Raw genomic sequence first — 9,205 nt, forward strand, 5'->3', positions numbered from 1 at the left:
ATGACAACTATGATGGCTCTAGTCAACTAATGGAAACAACATACATGGCTCAATATCCTCTGGTGGGACCATGGGTATTTCGGTGAATGGCTGTTGGGAACACGGGCGGGGGTACCATCTAGTCAAAATGGGTCACATTATCTATCACGTTGTTGTCAACATGATCCTACCAGTTAACATCATCCCTGGGTCTGGTTAGCATAAGTAATAAGATCTCTCTCTACGTGCAAGCAGCAATAATATCTCTTATTCTAGCAGGTAGGTGGGACTGGCTTTCGTGAACAGCTTTCGTGAACTAGTATCCTTGCCCCTCCTATTGATTCTCTAGCGGCTTCACACCTTAAAGAATCTCTCAATTGCGGAACTACACTAACTGCGGTAAGTCTCAATATCGGTCATCCCATAGTAGAAGGTCCGAAGAGAGGGTGCCTCCAAGAAAGGCTAAAACTTGTCCTGTCTTGCCCAGGGAAGCAACTACTAAAGGGCAGACTATTAGGTGGGGGAAATAGTGGGCTGACTATTAGGTCACTACTATTTCTTTCTTCCTCCACTATTGAAAGAAAGGAAATGAACGAAGAGTCAAGGGGTCCGGAGAGGGTGGGGGGCATCAAAAAACGACTACGGGTCGGATAGTAATTATTTTCTGTAGAAGCGGAGACAGGGGAATAGTTTCCCCTACATTTAGATTCAAGTTATAACTTTCCCCTATTTCAGAGTATTTCCTCTCCTTATCAGTCGAGCCTCCTGTTGGGTCCTCAAGTAACTACCCGTTACAACTAGTATTCCTCAGGCTATATAAAAGAGTTACAATAGAATAAAAGTGCAAGGTTCGAAGCCGCTTGTCCCTACGGGGTGCAAGGATTAGGTCAGTCATTAGGAAAGTGATTAGGCAAGCTACCTACCATTGGCAGGTTAGGCAAGAATAATAACATCTAGTCTTTAATGACTTAAGAGCTTGGCAGGTGAGATTGCTTGATTGTTGGGATGGGGATTGCTGAGGTAGCAAGAAAAATAGCCTAGTTCTTAATACTGATAGAAATTAGTTAGCCGGCTACCAAGAGATATCAGGCAGGCTGTTAATCGGATACGGATATACATCCAATATAAGTCCTCAGTAGTTCCCGATAGAAAGAAACCAAGCATTATAGTCCTTAATGACTTAAACGACTTAAAAGCTTGACCAGAAGGTCTTGTTCAATCTATTTGATTTCAAAAAGGCCCTATAAGGTGCGAAGCCGCTTGTCCCTCCGGTGGGAAAGGACTTCTAGTAAGGCCTTTTAAGAGTCCTTAACAACTTAAAAGCTATTTACTACACGCTGCTCGCTTGCTATTGCCCTCCCTTTCACTCAGGTATCCCTCCACTCTCTTCATATATTACCCCCACCCATTTCACCTCTCTCAGCAGGCCCTTCTATCTATACTACTTCCAGATGGAATCACCACACCCCCCCTCTTGGACACCATTCCTATTCCTCATCCCATTTCCAGTATCATTGGCCTTGGCTGGCAGTCTTGATAGCCTCATATTCGGCAACCTTCCTCTCGACGGAGATAATGAGAGACTCGAATCTATATATATTAACCTTTTTTATATGATGGATGGAAATGGAAGATTGACCCGATGATCGACCCGATTAGCTCCAATGGGCATAGGCATGTGTTTCTTGCTGGGTGAGATGAGTTATGGTTCTGATATGGTGTTCAAGTCATCTAATTAAAGGATACAGACCGTTGGGCAACCAACCTATTCCTTAACTATGTAACCCACTTCCCATATACAAGAATAGACTTTAGATATACCAATAAATGACTAGATGAGCGAATTAAGTAAGGTGCGAAGCCACTTGTCCCTCTGGGGGGCAAGGAAGATATCTTTCTCCTCATCCCTAAGGGTTGTCTTGGCCACTCCTTGTCGTTAGGTTTAGTAAGCTTTCGCTAGGTGGGTCCACACGGCTTGGTGTCGTCAGGTTAGTAAGCATCGCTAGGTAGGTCCCACTGAATCCCCTTAGGTAATATCTAAAAAATTCCTTGCCCATCCAATTTCTTCTCTGGCGGCTTCGTACCTTTATTTATCAGCGTCGAGCGAGAGAGGACCCCCCTCTATGAGTTAGAGATTAAAATATTTCAATATTCTATTTTCGAAATGTGATAGAATAGAATGGATGATAAGCAAGGATTCTATTTTTGAATTAACTGCTAAATTATGAAATTCCGCTAGAAAGTGAAACTAGTCAATTTGTTCATTCCATCCGAAGAGGATAGAGATAGTCTTGAAAAGGCTAAGAGAGTGAAGGAGTTTATTGAGCTACTCCTTTTATCTATCTAAATATATAATTATGGAACTCCTATCCTTTATCTATGTAATAATGCAATGGGACAAGTAAGGAGGTAAGCTCTCCTTCTATGGTGGAGATAGAACCAAATGGATCACCGAGAGAGCCAGACCAACCAAGTCCCCTAGAGTAGTCACACAGTCGCGAAGAAAGAACCACCCCATTGTTACTACCCGAGAGAGGAGATGTACCCCATTGCCATTGAGAAAAGAATGGCTCATGCTGTTGCTAGAGTTAGTTAGTTGATTAGCTCGTGGGTGGCACAAGGAAATGGAAGTGGATTGCTTGCTTTTTAATAATTTTCGGGAGTAAGGTAGAAGGGGTTGGAAAAGAGAGATGGAGATGAGGTTGAGCCAAGTTGCCAAAAGACAACGAGAGAAGTTTCCCATCATAGCTAAGCATATGTACCCCATGCAACATATGAAAGAATGGATAGATGTGTTGATAGAGTTAGTTGCCTAGCTTGTGCTGTTGATAGAGTTAGTTGAATAGCTCGTGGGTGGGGCAAGGGGATCGAGATATATAATAGGGGGTGCGGTGAACGACGATGTGCATGGGACAGGGGGGGCTATTTCAGCAATGATATCTTCACACCAAGAGTGAGGTACTACAGCTTGTTATATACGATTCACCAGGTGGGTGAGGATCATATGCTAGACACATAGAGATATTCAGAGAGGGGAGGGCAGATAGATAGAGCCTTCAGTGAAAGAGGCTAGGTTGAGCCATTCATTCAGGTCAGCTAGTTTCATTCACGCTAGTCAGGTAGTTTCAGTCAGGGAGGTGGGGTGGATTATCTGTGTGGTATTTGATCGATACCCCTTGCCCTATTTTATGTGAACAGTTTGGCATGCCTAGGAGGGTTCTTGTCCCCATCAATTGCAATACCCCATGCCCTAGATTGAAATGGTCATGTTTTACCAGTTCGATGTGACCAGTTGTTTTTCCCCCATACACAAAAAGAGGTTTCTTGTGTGATATGTTGGTTACACGATCATTTCAAGTTTGACGTTGATGTTGATTCACCATGAACGATTTATTTGTGTTGGAAATTGCTTGCTTTTATTTACTTTATTTTAATTATTGGGTGGGGGGGGGCTAGGACTAGGCATGCCTGGGTAGGTCTTCGAGATTGGTGGGTCAACCAACAGACGGATGATCTAGCCGTGTTAGGTGGATTTATAGAGAAAAGAAAGAATATGCTACTTACCCAGATATTTTGACAGAGGGGTGGTACCCAGATGATGTCTGTGAAGGTTTGCTACTAGCCAGTTTCACACATTAACCAATCTTCCCGCATTCAGTATGGTTTTAGTCCGCCTGCCCTGGACGCTCACCCAGAAAGAAGGAGTCTCATTCTCGCACAAGAGAGGAGGGAGAAAGACACCCATGTGACCAACTGACACGACGAGAGAATGAACCCTTGAATGGAAGGATATTTTTAGTCCCGCATTCTCTTTCCCGCATGAAGGCATTTACGCTTGCCTCCTTGTTGGTGGTTGATCGCTAACACTTGCTAGAATGGTCACCAGTTATTCGATAATGCTCTTGGTTGATTGATAGTGGGACTAGTGGGGCAAGGAACTATTGGGATAAAGTGTGCTTCTTTACGGTTAAGTGAGCTTCTTTATACATACCTTAGTGCCTGTATGAGATGAGATTTTAGGAAGACATCATTGCCTGAATGAAGGGAAGGCACATCTGAATGATAAGAACTACTACCTTATTGGTGCCCTAACTTTCTCCCTGTAATATTCTTCTACTAATGCAAGTGGCCAAAAACCTTTAGCTCCTCAACACATGCTTGCTTAGATAAGGAAGGACAGTTTTCGAGATTCCCTGGGGGTTGAACCACACAAAGTAGAACTAGCAGGGATCAACCTCAACCTGTACAAGTCTTCAGTTGCGGGCTGTTAAATAGCCCTCTAGATGAGTAGTTCCTTACCTAGATAATAGCTCCCCGTATGATCGAAGTTCCTAACTGCTAAATAGCCCCCTATATGAGTATTAGTTCTCCTTTTGACCACCTAAGGGACTCTCTCACTTTGCCTAGCTGGGTTCAGCCTAACCTTGGGGCTGTAATTCAATGGCTCCCATTAGCAACTTGAGAACACAATTTAGCCTTGACTAAGCCACCCTAGGAAACTTTATTCTATATCTACTTATGCATGCTTAGATAAGGAATGTAACCCAGATTACGGTTACACAAAATGACTGTTCACCTCAACCAAGTATAGGTTACTATACATAAGAGCCCCCTGTACGAGGATAGAGGATAGTAGTTACACGATGGTAAATACAGTCGGAACCCATACAATAGGTGCTGACAACATAGCTCCCTATACCAGTTTTGGTTGATGGCTTGAAAGTGGCTACAGAACGATTATATGGTATATCCTAAGGCCGGTATCCCTAGATAGTTCTAGTTATTGATATAGATAGAATGAACATGCCATCAGTTACTTATTCTGGCTTGCTTATCTTCTGAAGAAGCCTCCTCATACCCATTCGTAGAGTTACCCACTCTAGGCACTCTTCGGGGGGCTCGCTCGTTAAGGAGTATGGGTGGATAAATGCAGATCATTGCTGGAAGTTCCAACCACCCTAAACTTTTCTCTCCGACCATTCTCCCATAGCAAATTTTTGAATTTGTTACAATAATGTAATATTTGTCTCATCTTTATTATGGCGAAATTACGTATATAACAACGGAAGTCCTTCCTCCGGTACTAGGTCAACCAAGAGTTCTAGTCCCAATCTTGAATTCAATGGCGAAATTCGTGATTTCATCATATTTCACAGACTATCTCCTTTGGGAGAAATAAGTACATTCACATAAACAAGAAGAAAATGATCTATTTCCATGCCCCCCAGAGGGACAAGTGGCTTCGCACCATCACTTTCTTTTCATTTTCGTATATGACATCTAGGGAACCAATGATTTGATGTATTTTTTTTATGGAGAGGATGCGTAAGCATGGCTCAACCATAGGGAGAGGATTCATCTCTAGGTTAGAATTCTATTCTTTCAATAAGGGTGAATTTGGGTTCGAATCCCCAGGTTCCCACCTTTTCGTCTGTTCGTGATGCTAGGTTTCCCAAGAATGAAACGTAGGCAGTCCTTCGGCCCCGAAAAGATAGTTTCGATCTGATTGAGAGTTGTAAAGGTAGTACAGATCTCTCAGTCGAGAGCTGGAAAGGTAGTACATCTCTCTCAGATCTCTGAATCAAAGAATCTATACTAGGTGGGCGCTGGGGGGCACGTTTCTCTCTGTTTCTCGGTTCAAAACAATGTAACCACCCCGGGAGAAAATGTACTTCATGCCTTCTGTATGGCCTTCTGGATAAGAAATAACGCTGAGCTAGACCAGAGTGACAGGGATGAGTCTCCCGGGTTGTCCACGGCTCAACTTGAAGGGGCATGCTTCCCCAGTCTAGCACTTCAATCCATGGAGAGAGCTCTAAACCGAATCAATTCTAGCTCGCCACAAATGCATCTGAACTAGGCTTACTCCGGAGAGGGGCTATTAAGCCGTTATAGTCGTCCGCGACAGTCTCCAAAGGTCACACCTAACCGTGCGGGTGAACCGGAGCCCTTCCATCTGATATTCCCAAATCGATGCTCCTTATGGGGGAATCATTTACTAGGTATACGGATCAGATGGATGTTGGGGAGAGGGGGTTTGGGATCAATATTTAGAATCAAGCACGTGAATCCTTGTGGAAGGGTGACAAGGAGGGTTATCAGTATCCCCCGAGGGGAATCCGGTTAATGGACAAGCCTGGAAAGGGAACTGATTGCCCAGAGAACCGAAACCACCCAAAAGGAAAGGCGTGCGAGTCCCACCTTGTCCCACGGATCCCAGAGAATTGGAATACTTCGAGATGGTAGGATCCAAGAAACCGAAGACAATAAGAGCCGGTAAGAGATGCCGGATCTAATGGAAGGAAGCACTACTAAGGGTTTAGACCAAAGCTTGCACTTTAGGCGTTTCCACCCGTTCCTATCCACGGGCGGGGAACTCGACTTTATAAGGCATTTGAGAAAACCGCTTCAATGGCTCTTTTTATGAAATTTGACCTCACTTTCCAACCATCGATGGATGGATTGGCCATGCACGTGTCTGGTTAATAAGCTCATCAGAGCAAGGCCCTCGTTCGGAAACACGCACGTTACGGCATGGCAAGGCACACGTTACTTACATAAATAAATAAGGAGGGCACGTATTTGATACAGTAAATAAGGCGTTATAGGCGTATTTTATATAGGCGGATTTGAGACAGTTTGGTATTGTGTACTACTTTCTTTCTCCTTGGCCTTTTCTTATTTCCGGCCGGGCAATTGGACGTTATTTATTGTAGGTAAATACTTCCTTTCTTCGTTAAGTAAGGGTTCCGTAGGGGAACCATAGCCCCTAAGGTCCTTATCTTTACCAGGCCATCCCTTACCTTATTCCTCTTCTACAAAAAGAGCTTGGATGGAATAAAGGTAGGCATACCATTACTTATGATATTCTTCCTCTATTCAAGAAGACTTTGAAGTAAGGTTCCTCTCCTTAACAGTCGAGCGATGGCGGCCTTTTAGTCGAGAGTTCGCTTCCTCACCCATATGAATGAGTGAGCAATTATTTCTCACCCTGCCGGACCTTGGTTTAGTTATTTTTTGGGGGGGGCGGCCCCTAAAGAAAATAAGTAACTAAGGAGAGGCAAAATGTCCAATCCTAAGGATCTGGATTACCACCAACCAAATGAACATAGTGGTTTTTCTATTCAAAATACTCCACATTACGGGTTTGAAACCCTACACCTACCTCGATACAACACTTAACACGTTGAGATACCCTCCCATCTATCTATGCTAACTATAAGGAAGGATGGGCGAGATACTATATGGGAGACCATAGTGCGAAATTGTAGCTAGCAGGAAGGCAGTGAGCATAGTGAAAACTATCATAGCAGGAAGGAAGAGAATATTTCTTCTTGTATTTTTTCGAACCAATGAACTCTTGTCTGTCTTTGAACCCATAGGCCATCATTACCCATCGGGATATGCCAGTCAGCCCACAAGGCAATACACAAGATGCAGGTCTCGATCCACTGTCCCCGGGAGAGGAGGTGATTGTATGGGTCCACTAGTTCTAAATCCCCCATGCCCAGGAGGTAGTGGTTCTAAGCGCATTAATAGTTATCATACCCCATGCCCAGGAAAGAGGAGGTGGGTGATTATATGTGCATTAGACGTTCTAGATACACCATTACCAGTTCGACGTGCCCAAGAAGGGAGGATTTTGATGCTTACCTTAAACCCTTTACTTACGATATATTTTTCTTCAAATAGATTTAGTGCATCACGGCCTTACCATAACAAACTAGTACCGCTTTTGAATAATACAAACCTGCTGCAATGCCTTTACCACTAATTGATTTCTTACATCATCTCCTTCACTACTAGGTACTGTATCGGGTTTAGGACCTTACCGATGCTACCAGGCACTTTCTTTGGGTTAAGAACCTTTACCCATAGCCTCTACCATGAGGAGATAGAGAGAGATAGATGGTGGCACGAGCCAGGCAGGATTGGCAGAAGAACAACAAATACTACTGCTTGCCTACCGCCCTTTACTAGGAGCTGAGAGATATTTTCTTGTGGGGTGAGGCAGGTATCCAGGATTGGCAGAGCTTACCTTACGAACTCTGCACACTACCTTATTACCGCCTTTCTGTTATAGACATTTTTGTGCCTTACAGCATGAAGCATGAAATGTCAATAATCTAAGGGATCCAAAGTCCCTAAACATGTTGTTCCTACCCCTAGAGGAACAAGGTCAGCAAACCACAGCAATTCAAATCAGTTCTCCACTGAAAAACACTCAAAAACAAGTCAATTCTGGATCATGTCAACTGCTCCACTGAGCATCTGCGCTGAATGTCAACTGCTCCATGGTCTACCTGCGTTGAATGTCAACTCCAACAAAGGCTACCTGTGCTGAGTGAGTTTTGACATGTGGAGGTATCATTCCTCAATGTGTCAGTGCCCAGGAAGCTTCCAAAGTGACACTTGGATCAAGGAATTCGCCTAGTGATGAGTAAGAGGTTCTAAAACTCCAAGTGGAAGCAAGGATCTCCAAGTGGACTCAAGAACTGAAGAAGAACTGAAGTGGGAGAGGACACTAGTCAGCTTCACACCAGTCTCAGGCTGACTCATCTTCTCTCCAAAACTCTATATAAGGATCTCTACCCTATGAGATCTGGAGGCTGGAATTTTGTGCAAAGAATTGTTGTTGGTTTTAGTATAGAATTATTGAGGTGATTTGCTTTGAAGGAGGTGAAGAGGAGATTTATTTCCACCGGGAAGGTGATGCTGGATTGGGTCTCTTATGGTTGTATCACTTCCTGAACCTTACTTTCTTCCATTAATAAAGCATTTGAGGTTCTTCTATATGCATGTGTTTCAATGATGTATTGATGTACTTGTGTATTTGATTTATTCTAATCCTTGAATCAATTATGAATGTATGCTTCTTGTAGTTTCCCTCTCTTGTCATTTTGCAGGATCTTCATGTAGCTGGGCCCGTGAAAGAGAAAGGAGCTGGGAGCAAGCAGCAAGGAGAGAAGATTGGATCAACCATTAGTGAAAGACATCGGTTAGTGGATCCCTTTCTCCCTCTTTTTACTTTCATAAAGAAGTAATATTAGATAGCTTTGCTTTGATTGTTGCTAAGGAACTATCACCCTTAGAGTGGGATAGGGTCATTCCGTATTGGATACTTTTCCCAACAACAAATTGGCGACTCCGCTGGGGATCGTATCTTGTTGGATGTTTGTGTTTCTTGCTATTCATTTTATAAACACAGGGAGTACCGAATCGAACT

The sequence above is a fragment of the Pinus tabuliformis genome, chromosome 5_2, assembly GCF_031772625.1.
Source record: "Pinus tabuliformis cultivar Carrire ecotype Pingquan chromosome 5_2, CPIR1, whole genome shotgun sequence".
NCBI lineage: Eukaryota > Viridiplantae > Streptophyta > Pinopsida > Pinales > Pinaceae > Pinus > Pinus tabuliformis.